This window comes from Pieris napi, chromosome 18 (assembly GCF_905475465.1).
Source record: "Pieris napi chromosome 18, ilPieNapi1.2, whole genome shotgun sequence".
In the NCBI taxonomy this organism is placed as follows: Eukaryota; Metazoa; Arthropoda; class Insecta; order Lepidoptera; family Pieridae; genus Pieris; species Pieris napi.
This window is the reverse complement of record NC_062251.1, coordinates 5225357-5241007: the sequence shown is the minus strand read 5'-3', so window position 1 is coordinate 5241007 and position 15651 is coordinate 5225357.

Here is a 15651-nt window from a genome sequence, read left to right as displayed (position 1 = left end):
GTCCCGAAAGATGTGTTTTTTTAAACATATCAGGCATAGTCCTGACAGCCTTAGAGCTCTTTTACATTACATAATATGTACACATCAATCATAAAATTAAAACCGACTCTCAACGCTCTACGAGAAACATTCGGCGGTCGCACGCCGCGCCCGTTCCAATGCCGACGTAGACTATTGCCCTCGGTATATTTGTGGAGCGAAATCATCGAGCGCACTGCGCCGGCCGGTTCACGTTAATGACAGCCTTAGTGCTGGTGCTCTTTTATGAGTATAACGGGCGCTGTCCCGGAAGATGTGTTTTTTTCAACACATATCAGGCGCAGTCCTGACAGCCTTAGTGCTGATGCTCTTTTATGAGTATAACGGGCGCTGTCCCGAAAGATGTGTTTTTTTACACATATCAGGCATAGTCCTGACAGCCTTAGTGCTGGTGCTCTTTTATGAGTATAACGGGCGCTGTCCCGAAAGATGTGTTTTTTTACACATATCAGGCATAGTCCTGACAGCCTTAGTGCTGATGCTCTTTTATGAGTACAACGGGCGCTGTCCCGAAAGATGTGTTTTTTTAACACATATCAGGCATAGTCCTGACAGCCTTAGTGCTGGTGCTCTTTTATGAGTACAACGGGCACTGTCCCGAATGATGTGTTTTTTTAACACATATCAGGCATTGTCCTGACAGCCTTAGTGCTGATGCTCTTTTATGAGTATAACGGGCGCTGTCCCGAATGATGTGTTTTTTTAACACATATCAGGCATAGTCCTGACAGCCTTAGTGCTGGTGCTCTTTTATGAGTACAACGGGCACTGTCCCGAATGATGTGTTTTTTTAACACATATCAGGCATAGTCCTGATAGCCTTAGTGCTGGTGCTCTTTTATGAGTATAACGGGTGCTGTCCCGAAAGTTGTGTTTTTTTAACACATATCAGGCGCAGTCCTGACAGCCTTAGTGCTGGTGCTCTTTTATGAGTACAACGGGCGCTGTCCCGAAAGATGTGTTTTTTTGACACATATCAGGCATAGTCCTGACAGCCTTAGTGCTGGTGCTCTTTTATGAGTATAACGAGCGCTGTCCCGAATGATGTGTTTTTTTAACACATATAAAGTTATTACGGAGGCTGGGAAGCTTCATATTGAGTTGCAAAGGGTTGTAGCCCAGGACCAGTCCCCACTCATACAGTGCTCCAGATGTCTTGCCTTTGGACATGGGAAAAGATTCTGCGAAATTGAAAAAGACGTTTGCTCACACTGTGGTGGAGACCATAAGAAAAATGAATGCACAAAACACATAGAGGGTAGCGCACCAATATGCATTAACTGCAAAAAAGCAAATGCAGAAAAAACGGACCACAATGCGTTCCATGCTCAGTGCCCAACCAGAGATAAGTGGGATGCGTTGGCTCGATTATCGGTTGCGTATTGTTAAGGTTCCCACACAGGCTGAAACGAAATTGAAAGTAGATGATAAATATATAGTGTGTCAAATTAACCTTCAAAGGAAAAAGTTGGCAACAAGTGAATTATTCATAGAGGCAAAACGGAAAAAATTCGCTATAGCATTAATTCAAGAGCCATACGTAGGACCAAATAAAAAAGTAAAAAATTACAAGGGGGTAAGGATTTTCCAATGTTTACGTGATGAGGGAGAGACAACAAAGGCGGCGGTGGTTGTCTTTGATAGCGGCATCGATATAACTCAATTTCCTGAATTGACGACCCCCAATGTCGTGGTGGTAGGGCTTCGAACGCGTGACTTGGAAATCGTTCTGGTGTCGTATTACTTCGAACCCGTTCCCCATAACCTAACTCCGTACATGAGTCATCTGATGCGAATACATGAGACCTTACAGCAAAATATTATCATAGCAGGAGACGCGAACGCTAAAAATATCTGGTGGTGCAGCCAAAAAACCGATCCAAGAGGTGAGGAGGTAGAAACCAAACTGAATCAACTTGGAATGCATGTCTTAAACGATGGTGAAGTCCCTACCTTCGACACCATAAGAAACGGAAAAAGGTTCACGAGCTTCATCGATGTAACTGCATGTACAGAAGACATCCTTGGCAGAATAGATGACTGGAAAGTCGAACCAGATCTAATATCCTCTGATCACAACGCAATAACCTTCAAGATAAAATTAACAAAATCTGAAGGCGCACCATTCAAGAGAACAACTAGGATATACAACACTAAAAAAGCGAATTGGTCGTTATTTAAAGAGAAAATCACACAATTACTAACAGAACACAAAATAAATAGAGAAAATGTAACGGAAAGCATAGATACTAAAGATATTGAACAAGTCGTGGAAAAATATACAGATATAATAATAGAAGCCAGTCACTGTATATTACCCAAAATAAAAACAAAAAATGAAACAAAAGTGCCATGGTGGAATAAAGATTTGGACACGCTCAAAAAAGCAGTCGCAACAAAAAGACGTCGCATTCGTTGTGCAGCTGCTGTTCGAAAAGAAAAAGTAATACGAGACTATCTAGACGTAAAAGAAAAATACGAAACCCAAGCTAGGGAGGCGCAAACAAACAGTTGGAAAAACTTCTGTAGCAAACAAGACAAAGAAAATATGTGGCAAGGAATATACAGAGTCATCACTAGAACATCCAAAAGATACGAAGATCAACTATTACTCAAGGACGGTGAATACAAGAGTCCCAAAGAATCCGCGGAATTACTTGTCAAAACCTTCTTCCCGGACGATGATCAGGAAAATGATACTGAAGAACACAGGCGAGTCAGAGAAACAGCAAGTAGGGTAAACAAAGTGGAACATAATGAAACCCACGATCCACCGTTTACGTTGGAGGAGCTAAACACCGCCGCTTGCAGTTTCAATCCGAAGAAAGCTCCGGGAAATGATGGCCTTACAGCGGATATCTGCTGGCATGCAGTTAATGCAAGTCCAGATATATTCTTAGCTGTGATAAACAAGTGTCTCGAAGCAGGTTACTTTCCAAACAAATGGAAAGAAGCAGTAACCATAGTACTGAGAAAGCCAGCCAAAGTAGACTACGGTGACCCAAAGTCGTATAGACCGATCGGTCTACTGCCTATATTGGGAAAAATTTATGAAAAAATGTTTGTCAGCAGACTTAAGTGGCACCTTATACCGAAAACCAGTAAGCACCAATACGGATTTATGCCTCAGAAAAGCACCGAGGACGCTCTCTTATACTACAGTGAAATATATACGCAAAAAGCTGGAACAAAAGAAAATACTTACTCTCGTCTCACTCGATATAGAGGGCGCCTTTGACAGCACGTGGTGGCCCAAAATAAAAATTCGATTGGCAGAAGAAGGCTGTCCGGTAAACCTCAGAAGAGTTATGGATAGTTATTTAGAAAATAGGAAAGTGACACTAAGATATGCTGGAGAAGAGATAAGCAAGGGAACAACAAAAGGGTGCGTCCAAGGCTCTATCGGAGGCCCTACCATATGGAACCTGTTAATTGACCCTCTTCTTAAGGAGTTGGCACATAGAACGGAATATATGCAGGCATTCGCAGTGTTATGGGTGCTGACCTGAAAGAACACAAATCAGGCGCAGTCCCTGACATAGCCTTAGTGCTGGAGCTCTTTTGAGAGTGTTACGGGTGCTGACCTGAAAGAACACAAATCAGGCGCAGTCCCTGACATAGCCTTAGTGCTGGAGCTCTTTTGAGAGTGTTATGGGAGCTGACCTGAAAGAACACAAATCAGGCGCAGTCCCTGACACAGCCTTAGTGCTGGAGCTCTTTTGAGAGTGTTATGGGTGCTGATGTGAAAGAACACATTTCAGGCGCAGTCCCTGACACAGCCTTAGTGCTGGAGCTCTTTTGAGAGTGTTACGGGTGCTGACCTGAAAGAACACAAATCAGGCGCAGTCCCTGACACAGCCTTAGTGCTGGAGCTCTTTTGAGAGTGTAATGGGTGCTGACCTGAAAGAACACAAATCAGGCGCAGTCCCTGACACAGCCTTAGTGCTGGAGCTCTTTTGAGAGTGTTATGGGTGCCGATGTGAAAGAACACAAATCAGGCGCAGTCCCTGACACAGCCTTAGTGCTGGAGCTCTTTTGAGAGTGTTACGGGTGCTGACCTGAAAGAACACAAATCAGGCGCAGTCCCTGACACAGCCTTAGTGCTGGAGCTCTTTTGAGAGTGTTATGGGGGCTGACCTGAAAGAACACAAATCAGGCGCAGTCCCTGACACAGCCTTAGTGCTGGAGCTCTTTTGAGAGTGTTATGGGTGCTGATGTGAAAGAACACATTTCAGGCGCAGTCCCTGACACAGCCTTAGTGCTGGAGCTCTTTTGAGAGTGTTATGGGTGCTGACGTGAAAGAACACATTTCAGGCGCAGTCCCTGACACAGCCTTAGTGCTGGAGCTCTTTTGAGAGTGTTATGGGTGCTGACGTGAAAGAACACATTTCAGGCGCAGTCCCTGACACAGCCTTAGTGCTGAAGCTCTTTTGAGAGTATTACGGGTGCTGACCTGAAAGAACACAAATCAGGCGCAGTCCCTGACACAGCCTTAGTGCTGGAGCTCTTTTGAGAGTGTTATGGGTGCTGACCTGAAAGAACATAAATCAGGCGCAGTCCCTGACACAGCCTTAGTGCTGGAGCTCTTTTGAGAGTGTTATGGGTGCTGATGTGAAAGAACACATTTCAGGCGCAGTCCCTGACACAGCCTTAGTGCTGGAGCTCTTTTGAGAGTGTTATGGGTGCTGACCTGAAAGAACACAAATCAGGCGCAGTCCCTGACACAGCCTTAGTGCTGGAGCTCTTTTGAGAGTGTTACGGGTGCTGACCTGAAAGAACACAAATCAGGCGCAGTCCCTGACACAGCCTTAGTGCTGGAGCTCTTTTGAGAGTGTTACGGGTGCTGACCTGAAAGAACACAAATCAGGCGCAGTCCCTGACACAGCCTTAGTGCTGGAGCTCTTTTGAGAGTGTTATGGGTGCTGACCTGAAAGAACACAAATCAGGCGCAGTCCCTGACATAGCCTTAGTGCTGGAGCTCTTTTGAGAGTGTTACGGGTAATAACCTGAAAGAACACAAATCAGGCGCAGTCCCTGACACAGCCTTAGTGCTGTAGCTCTTTTGAGAGTGTTATGGGTGCTGATGTAAAAGAACACATTTCAGGCGCAGTCCCTGACACAGCCTTAGTGCTGGAGCTCTTTTTTGAGTGTTATGGGTGCTGACCTGAAAGAACACAAATCAGGCGCAGTCCCTGACACAGCCTTAGTGCTGGAGCTCTTTTGAGAGTGTTATGGGTGCTGATGTGAAAGAACACATTTCAGGTGCAGTCCCTGACACAGCCTTAGTGCTGGAGCTCTTTTGAGAGTGTTATAGGTGCTGACCTGAAAGAACACAAATCAGGCGCAGTCCCTGACACAGCCTTACTGCTGGAGCTCTTTTGAGAGTGTTACGGGTGCTGACCTGAAAGAACACAATTCAGGCACAGACCCTGACACAGCCTTAGTGCTGGTGCTCTTTTATGAGTACAACGGGCGCTGTCCCGAATGATGTGTTTTTTTAACACATATCAGGCGCAGTCCTGACAGCCTTAGTGCTGGTGCTCTTTTATGAGTACAACGGGCGCTGTCCCGAAAGATGTGTTTTTTTAACACATATCAGGCATAGTCCTGACAGCCTTAGTGCTGGTGCTCTTTTATGAGTACAACGGGCACTGTCCCGAATGATGTGTTTTTTTAACACATATCAGGCATTGTCCTGACAGCCTTAGTGCTGATGCTCTTTTATGAGTATAACGGGCGCTGTCCCGAATGATGTGTTTTTTTAACACATATCAGGCATAGTCCTGACAGCCTTAGTGCTGGTGCTCTTTTATGAGTACAACGGGCACTGTCCCGAATGATGTGTTTTTTTAACACATATCAGGCATAGTCCTGATAGCCTTAGTGCTGGTGCTCTTTTATGAGTATAACGGGTGCTGTCCCGAAAGTTGTGTTTTTTTAACACATATCAGGCGCAGTCCTGACAGCCTTAGTGCTGGTGCTCTTTTATGAGTACAACGGGCGCTGTCCCGAAAGATGTGTTTTTTTGACACATATCAGGCATAGTCCTGACAGCCTTAGTGCTGGTGCTCTTTTATGAGTATAACGAGCGCTGTCCCGAATGATGTGTTTTTTTAACACATATAAAGTTATTACGGAGGCTGGGAAGCTTCATATTGAGTTGCAAAGGGTTGTAGCCCAGGACCAGTCCCCACTCATACAGTGCTCCAGATGTCTTGCCTTTGGACATGGGAAAAGATTCTGCGAAATTGAAAAAGACGTTTGCTCACACTGTGGTGGAGACCATAAGAAAAATGAATGCACAAAACACATAGAGGGTAGCGCACCAATATGCATTAACTGCAAAAAAGCAAATGCAGAAAAAACGGACCACAATGCGTTCGATGCTCAGTGCCCAACCAGAGATAAGTGGGATGCGTTGGCTCGATTATCGGTTGCGTATTGTTAAGGTTCCCACACAGGCTGAAACGAAATTGAAAGTAGATGATAAATATATAGTGTGTCAAATTAACCTTCAAAGGAAAAAGTTGGCAACAAGTGAATTATTCATAGAGGCAAAACGGAAAAAATTCGCTATAGCATTAATTCAAGAGCCATACGTAGGACCAAATAAAAAAGTAAAAAATTACAAGGGGGTAAGGATTTTCCAATGTTTACGTGATGAGGGAGAGACAACAAAGGCGGCGGTGGTTGTCTTTGATAGCGGCATCGATATAACTCAATTTCCTGAATTGACGACCCCCAATGTCGTGGTGGTAGGGCTTCGAACGCGTGACTTGGAAATCGTTCTGGTGTCGTATTACTTCGAACCCGTTCCCCATAACCTAACTCCGTACATGAGTCATCTGATGCGAATACATGAGACCTTACAGCAAAATATTATCATAGCAGGAGACGCGAACGCTAAAAATATCTGGTGGTGCAGCCAAAAAACCGATCCAAGAGGTGAGGAGGTAGAAACCAAACTGAATCAACTTGGAATGCATGTCTTAAACGATGGTGAAGTCCCTACCTTCGACACCATAAGAAACGGAAAAAGGTTCACGAGCTTCATCGATGTAACTGCATGTACAGAAGACATCCTTGGCAGAATAGATGACTGGAAAGTCGAACCAGATCTAATATCCTCTGATCACAACGCAATAACCTTCAAGATAAAATTAACAAAATCTGAAGGCGCACCATTCAAGAGAACAACTAGGATATACAACACTAAAAAAGCGAATTGGTCGTTATTTAAAGAGAAAATCACACAATTACTAACAGAACACAAAATAAATAGAGAAAATGTAACGGAAAGCATAGATACTAAAGATATTGAACAAGTCGTGGAAAAATATACAGATATAATAATAGAAGCCAGTCACTGTATATTACCCAAAATAAAAACAAAAAATGAAACAAAAGTGCCATGGTGGAATAAAGATTTGGACACGCTCAAAAAAGCAGTCGCAACAAAAAGACGTCGCATTCGTTGTGCAGCTGCTGTTCGAAAAGAAAAAGTAATACGAGACTATCTAGACGTAAAAGAAAAATACGAAACCCAAGCTAGGGAGGCGCAAACAAACAGTTGGAAAAACTTCTGTAGCAAACAAGACAAAGAAAATATGTGGCAAGGAATATACAGAGTCATCACTAGAACATCCAAAAGATACGAAGATCAACTATTACTCAAGGACGGTGAATACAAGAGTCCCAAAGAATCCGCGGAATTACTTGTCAAAACCTTCTTCCCGGACGATGATCAGGAAAATGATACTGAAGAACACAGGCGAGTCAGAGAAACAGCAAGTAGGGTAAACAAAGTGGAACATAATGAAACCCACGATCCACCGTTTACGTTGGAGGAGCTAAACACCGCCGCTTGCAGTTTCAATCCGAAGAAAGCTCCGGGAAATGATGGCCTTACAGCGGATATCTGCTGGCATGCAGTTAATGCAAGTCCAGATATATTCTTAGCTGTGATAAACAAGTGTCTCGAAGCAGGTTACTTTCCAAACAAATGGAAAGAAGCAGTAACCATAGTACTGAGAAAGCCAGCCAAAGTAGACTACGGTGACCCAAAGTCGTATAGACCGATCGGTCTACTGCCTATATTGGGAAAAATTTATGAAAAAATGTTTGTCAGCAGACTTAAGTGGCACCTTATACCGAAAACCAGTAAGCACCAATACGGATTTATGCCTCAGAAAAGCACCGAGGACGCTCTCTTATACTACAGTGAAATATATACGCAAAAAGCTGGAACAAAAGAAAATACTTACTCTCGTCTCACTCGATATAGAGGGCGCCTTTGACAGCACGTGGTGGCCCAAAATAAAAATTCGATTGGCAGAAGAAGGCTGTCCGGTAAACCTCAGAAGAGTTATGGATAGTTATTTAGAAAATAGGAAAGTGACACTAAGATATGCTGGAGAAGAGATAAGCAAGGGAACAACAAAAGGGTGCGTCCAAGGCTCTATCGGAGGCCCTACCATATGGAACCTGTTAATTGACCCTCTTCTTAAGGAGTTGGCACATAGAACGGAATATATGCAGGCATTCGCAGTGTTATGGGTGCTGACCTGAAAGAACACAAATCAGGCGCAGTCCCTGACATAGCCTTAGTGCTGGAGCTCTTTTGAGAGTGTTACGGGTGCTGACCTGAAAGAACACAAATCAGGCGCAGTCCCTGACATAGCCTTAGTGCTGGAGCTCTTTTGAGAGTGTTATGGGAGCTGACCTGAAAGAACACAAATCAGGCGCAGTCCCTGACACAGCCTTAGTGCTGGAGCTCTTTTGAGAGTGTTATGGGTGCTGATGTGAAAGAACACATTTCAGGCGCAGTCCCTGACACAGCCTTAGTGCTGGAGCTCTTTTGAGAGTGTTACGGGTGCTGACCTGAAAGAATACAAATCAGGCGCAGTCCCTGACACAGCCTTAGTGCTGGAGCTCTTTTGAGAGTGTAATGGGTGCTGACCTGAAAGAACACAAATCAGGCGCAGTCCCTGACACAGCCTTAGTGCTGGAGCTCTTTTGAGAGTGTTATGGGTGCCGATGTGAAAGAACACAAATCAGGCGCAGTCCCTGACACAGCCTTAGTGCTGGAGCTCTTTTGAGAGTGTTACGGGTGCTGACCTGAAAGAACACAAATCAGGCGCAGTCCCTGACACAGCCTTAGTGCTGGAGCTCTTTTGAGAGTGTTATGGGGGCTGACCTGAAAGAACACAAATCAGGCGCAGTCCCTGACACAGCCTTAGTGCTGGAGCTCTTTTGAGAGTGTTATGGGTGCTGATGTGAAAGAACACATTTCAGGCGCAGTCCCTGACACAGCCTTAGTGCTGGAGCTCTTTTGAGAGTGTTATGGGTGCTGACGTGAAAGAACACATTTCAGGCGCAGTCCCTGACACAGCCTTAGTGCTGGAGCTCTTTTGAGAGTGTTATGGGTGCTGACGTGAAAGAACACATTTCAGGCGCAGTCCCTGACACAGCCTTAGTGCTGAAGCTCTTTTGAGAGTATTACGGGTGCTGACCTGAAAGAACACAAATCAGGCGCAGTCCCTGACACAGCCTTAGTGCTGGAGCTCTTTTGAGAGTGTTATGGGTGCTGACCTGAAAGAACATAAATCAGGCGCAGTCCCTGACACAGCCTTAGTGCTGGAGCTCTTTTGAGAGTGTTATGGGTGCTGATGTGAAAGAACACATTTCAGGCGCAGTCCCTGACACAGCCTTAGTGCTGGAGCTCTTTTGAGAGTGTTATGGGTGCTGACCTGAAAGAACACAAATCAGGCGCAGTCCCTGACACAGCCTTAGTGCTGGAGCTCTTTTGAGAGTGTTACGGGTGCTGACCTGAAAGAACACAAATCAGGCGCAGTCCCTGACACAGCCTTAGTGCTGGAGCTCTTTTGAGAGTGTTACGGGTGCTGACCTGAAAGAACACAAATCAGGCGCAGTCCCTGACACAGCCTTAGTGCTGGAGCTCTTTTGAGAGTGTTATGGGTGCTGACCTGAAAGAACACAAATCAGGCGCAGTCCCTGACATAGCCTTAGTGCTGGAGCTCTTTTGAGAGTGTTACGGGTAATAACCTGAAAGAACACAAATCAGGCGCAGTCCCTGACACAGCCTTAGTGCTGTAGCTCTTTTGAGAGTGTTATGGGTGCTGATGTAAAAGAACACATTTCAGGCGCAGTCCCTGACACAGCCTTAGTGCTGGAGCTCTTTTTTGAGTGTTATGGGTGCTGACCTGAAAGAACACAAATCAGGCGCAGTCCCTGACACAGCCTTAGTGCTGGAGCTCTTTTGAGAGTGTTATGGGTGCTGATGTGAAAGAACACATTTCAGGTGCAGTCCCTGACACAGCCTTAGTGCTGGAGCTCTTTTGAGAGTGTTATAGGTGCTGACCTGAAAGAACACAAATCAGGCGCAGTCCCTGACACAGCCTTACTGCTGGAGCTCTTTTGAGAGTGTTACGGGTGCTGACCTGAAAGAACACAATTCAGGCACAGACCCTGACACAGCCTTAGTGCTGGTGCTCTTTTATGAGTACAACGGGCGCTGTCCCGAATGATGTGTTTTTTTAACACATATCAGGCGCAGTCCTGACAGCCTTAGTGCTGGTGCTCTTTTATGAGTACAACGGGCGCTGTCCCGAAAGATGTGTTTTTTTAACACATATCAGGCATAGTCCTGACAGCCTTAGTGCTGGTGCTCTTTTATGAGTACAACGGGCACTGTCCCGAATGATGTGTTTTTTTAACACATATCAGGCATTGTCCTGACAGCCTTAGTGCTGATGCTCTTTTATGAGTATAACGGGCGCTGTCCCGAATGATGTGTTTTTTTAACACATATCAGGCATAGTCCTGACAGCCTTAGTGCTGGTGCTCTTTTATGAGTACAACGGGCACTGTCCCGAATGATGTGTTTTTTTAACACATATCAGGCATAGTCCTGATAGCCTTAGTGCTGGTGCTCTTTTATGAGTATAACGGGTGCTGTCCCGAAAGTTGTGTTTTTTTAACACATATCAGGCGCAGTCCTGACAGCCTTAGTGCTGGTGCTCTTTTATGAGTACAACGGGCGCTGTCCCGAAAGATGTGTTTTTTTGACACATATCAGGCATAGTCCTGACAGCCTTAGTGCTGGTGCTCTTTTATGAGTATAACGAGCGCTGTCCCGAATGATGTGTTTTTTTAACACATATAAAGTTATTACGGAGGCTGGGAAGCTTCATATTGAGTTGCAAAGGGTTGTAGCCCAGGACCAGTCCCCACTCATACAGTGCTCCAGATGTCTTGCCTTTGGACATGGGAAAAGATTCTGCGAAATTGAAAAAGACGTTTGCTCACACTGTGGTGGAGACCATAAGAAAAATGAATGCACAAAACACATAGAGGGTAGCGCACCAATATGCATTAACTGCAAAAAAGCAAATGCAGAAAAAACGGACCACAATGCGTTCGATGCTCAGTGCCCAACCAGAGATAAGTGGGATGCGTTGGCTCGATTATCGGTTGCGTATTGTTAAGGTTCCCACACAGGCTGAAACGAAATTGAAAGTAGATGATAAATATATAGTGTGTCAAATTAACCTTCAAAGGAAAAAGTTGGCAACAAGTGAATTATTCATAGAGGCAAAACGGAAAAAATTCGCTATAGCATTAATTCAAGAGCCATACGTAGGACCAAATAAAAAAGTAAAAAATTACAAGGGGGTAAGGATTTTCCAATGTTTACGTGATGAGGGAGAGACAACAAAGGCGGCGGTGGTTGTCTTTGATAGCGGCATCGATATAACTCAATTTCCTGAATTGACGACCCCCAATGTCGTGGTGGTAGGGCTTCGAACGCGTGACTTGGAAATCGTTCTGGTGTCGTATTACTTCGAACCCGTTCCCCATAACCTAACTCCGTACATGAGTCATCTGATGCGAATACATGAGACCTTACAGCAAAATATTATCATAGCAGGAGACGCGAACGCTAAAAATATCTGGTGGTGCAGCCAAAAAACCGATCCAAGAGGTGAGGAGGTAGAAACCAAACTGAATCAACTTGGAATGCATGTCTTAAACGATGCTGAAGTCCCTACCTTCGACACCATAAGAAACGGAAAAAGGTTCACGAGCTTCATCGATGTAACTGCATGTACAGAAGACATCCTTGGCAGAATAGATGACTGGAAAGTCGAACCAGATCTAATATCCTCTGATCACAACGCAATAACCTTCAAGATAAAATTAACAAAATCTGAAGGCGCACCATTCAAGAGAACAACTAGGATATACAACACTAAATAAGCGAATTGGTCGTTATTTAAAGAGAAAATCACACAATTACTAACAGAACACAAAATAAATAGAGAAAATGTAACGGAAAGCATAGATACTAAAGATATTGAACAAGTCGTGGAAAAATATACAGATATAATAATAGAAGCCAGTCACTGTATATTACCCAAAATAAAAACAAAAAATGAAACAAAAGTGCCATGGTGGAATAAAGATTTGGACACGCTCAAAAAAGCAGTCGCAACAAAAAGACGTCGCATTCGTTGTGCAGCTGCTGTTCGAAAAGAAAAAGTAATACGAGACTATCTAGACGTAAAAGAAAAATACGAAACCCAAGCTAGGGAGGCGCAAACAAACAGTTGGAAAAACTTCTGTAGCAAACAAGACAAAGAAAATATGTGGCAAGGAATATACAGAGTCATCACTAGAACATCCAAAAGATACGAAGATCAACTATTACTCAAGGACGGTGAATACAAGAGTCCCAAAGAATCCGCGGAATTACTTGTCAAAACCTTCTTCCCGGACGATGATCAGGAAAATGATACTGAAGAACACAGGCGAGTCAGAGAAACAGCAAGTAGGGTAAACAAAGTGGAACATAATGAAACCCACGATCCACCGTTTACGTTGGAGGAGCTAAACACCGCCGCTTGCAGTTTCAATCCGAAGAAAGCTCCGGGAAATGATGGCCTTACAGCAGATATCTGCTGGCATGCAGTTAATGCAAGTCCAGATATATTCTTAGCTGTGATAAACAAGTGTCTCGAAGCAGGTTACTTTCCAAACAAATGGAAAGAAGCAGTAACCATAGTACTGAGAAAGCCAGCCAAAGTAGACTACGGTGACCCAAAGTCGTATAGACCGATCGGTCTACTGCCTATATTGGGAAAAATTTATGAAAAAATGTTTGTCAGCAGACTTAAGTGGCACCTTATACCGAAAACCAGTAAGCACCAATACGGATTTATGCCTCAGAAAAGCACCGAGGACGCTCTCTTATACTACAGTGAAATATATACGCAAAAAGCTGGAACAAAAGAAAATACTTACTCTCGTCTCACTCGATATAGAGGGCGCCTTTGACAGCACGTGGTGGCCCAAAATAAAAATTCGATTGGCAGAAGAAGGCTGTCCGGTAAACCTCAGAAGAGTTATGGATAGTTATTTAGAAAATAGGAAAGTGACACTAAGATATGCTGGAGAAGAGATAAGCAAGGGAACAACAAAAGGGTGCGTCCAAGGCTCTATCGGAGGCCCTACCATATGGAACCTGTTAATTGACCCTCTTCTTAAGGAGTTGGCACATAGAACGGAATATATGCAGGCATTCGCGGATGACGTACTGATAATATTTGAAGGGAACAGTGGGCAGGAGATTCAATTGAAAGCCAACCGTGTCCTAGCCTTCGTACACGAGTGGGGTGCCCGAAACAAACTTAAATTTGCGCCTCACAAGACCAAAGCCATGGTGGTAACGCGCAAACATAAGTTTTATACCCCACGCCTTACCATGAACTCCGAACCAATCAGCATCGATAAACAAATTAAAGTATTGGGAGTTGAAATAGATCAAAAACTTACATTTAACGGCCATATAAATAACGTTTGTAATAAGGCAATCAAAATTTACAAACAGCTATCTAAAGCAGCCAGAATTAACTGGGGACTAAATTCGGATATTATCGCAAGTATATATCACACTGTAATAGAACCTATTATTACTTATGCTGCTGCGGCCTGGGCACCATCTGTGAAAAAGCTTTATGTACGCAAAACACTGGGCAAGCTACAACGAGGCTTTGCCCAGAAAATATGTAGGTCTTACCGGACGGTTTCACTGAACGCCTCCATACTACTCTCAGGCACACTGCCTCTGGATTTAAGAGTACAAGAGGAAGCTACTATGTATGAAGCCAGAAGGGGTTTATCTCCACGGGTTTATAACCACGAACGGCTGGATAACGAAGAAATCCTAAAAATCTATACCGATGGTAGCAAGACTAGCCTCGGAGTGGGCGCGGCTTGGTCTAAATGGGAAAATGGAAGCGAAACGGAAAATCTAAAAATCAATCTATCACGACATTGTACTGTATACCAAGCTGAATTAATAGCCATCCGCAGTGCAGTCGACGATGTCATCAAAAACAAAAAACATGCCGCAATTTATAGTGACTCACGCGCGTCCCTGGTAGCCGTCACGGGCGAACGCTCTCTAAATCCTCAGGTAGTTGAAATTCGTCATAAGCTAAGAACAAGCCGAGAAAAAGGCATCAACATAGACCTTCATTGGATTAAGGCCCACATCGGTATACCGGGAAATGAGAGAGCGGACGCCTTAGCAAAGGAGGCGGCGGAAACATTGGGGACAAAAGTGGATTACGTAAAGATACCACTTTCTTACATTAGGAAAGAGGTTAGACAGAAAACGATATCGGAGTGGGACAAACGGTACAAAGATGCCCATACCGCTAAAACAACAAAATCCTTTATAAGTAGTGTTATAGACGGGTACAAAATTGTTAGACAAAAAAGACCTAGCCCACAAATGATGCAGATCTTAACAGGACATGGGGTGTTTGCTGAATACCTGCACAGATTTGGCTTAAAGTCAGATCCGTCGTGTACGTGCGACTCACAAACGAGTCAGACAGTGATAAATACATACAGTGATCATTGTAGAATGTCCTGTATTCGGAGCCTCCAGGTGCGATCTCGAGCAACAAATCAATACAAAGGTAACAACCGAGCATTTACCGGATATATTAAAAAACTTCAGATCGCAACTGGAAGATTTCTGCAGTAAGGTAGTGAGATGTGTCACTCGCTGCAACAAGAGCGTAGCAGAGGTGAGACGGGCCCCCACTGGCCCATGAATATAAAATATAAATATGTGTATTTTTATGTATGGATATATATGTATATTAGGAAATCTCTTAATGTATGTATGTATGTATATGTTTCTACAAAATATATGTACAAAATAAGGTCCCGCACCACAAGAGTCGGGGATAGTGAGAAATTTATATTAAAAAAAAAAAAAAAAAAAAAAAAAACACATATCAGGCATAGTCCTGACAGCCTTAGTGCTGGTGCTCTTTTATGAGTATAACGAGCGCTGTCCCGAAAGATGTGTTTTTTTAACACATATCAGGCATAGTCCTGACAGCCTTAGAGCTCTTTTACATTACATAATATGTACACATCAATCATAAAATTTAAACCGACTCTCAACGCTCTACGAGAAACATTCGGCGGTCGCGCGCCGCGCCCGTTCCAATGCCGACGTAGACTATTGCTCTCGGTATATTTGTGGAGCGAAACCGTCGAGCGCACTGCGCC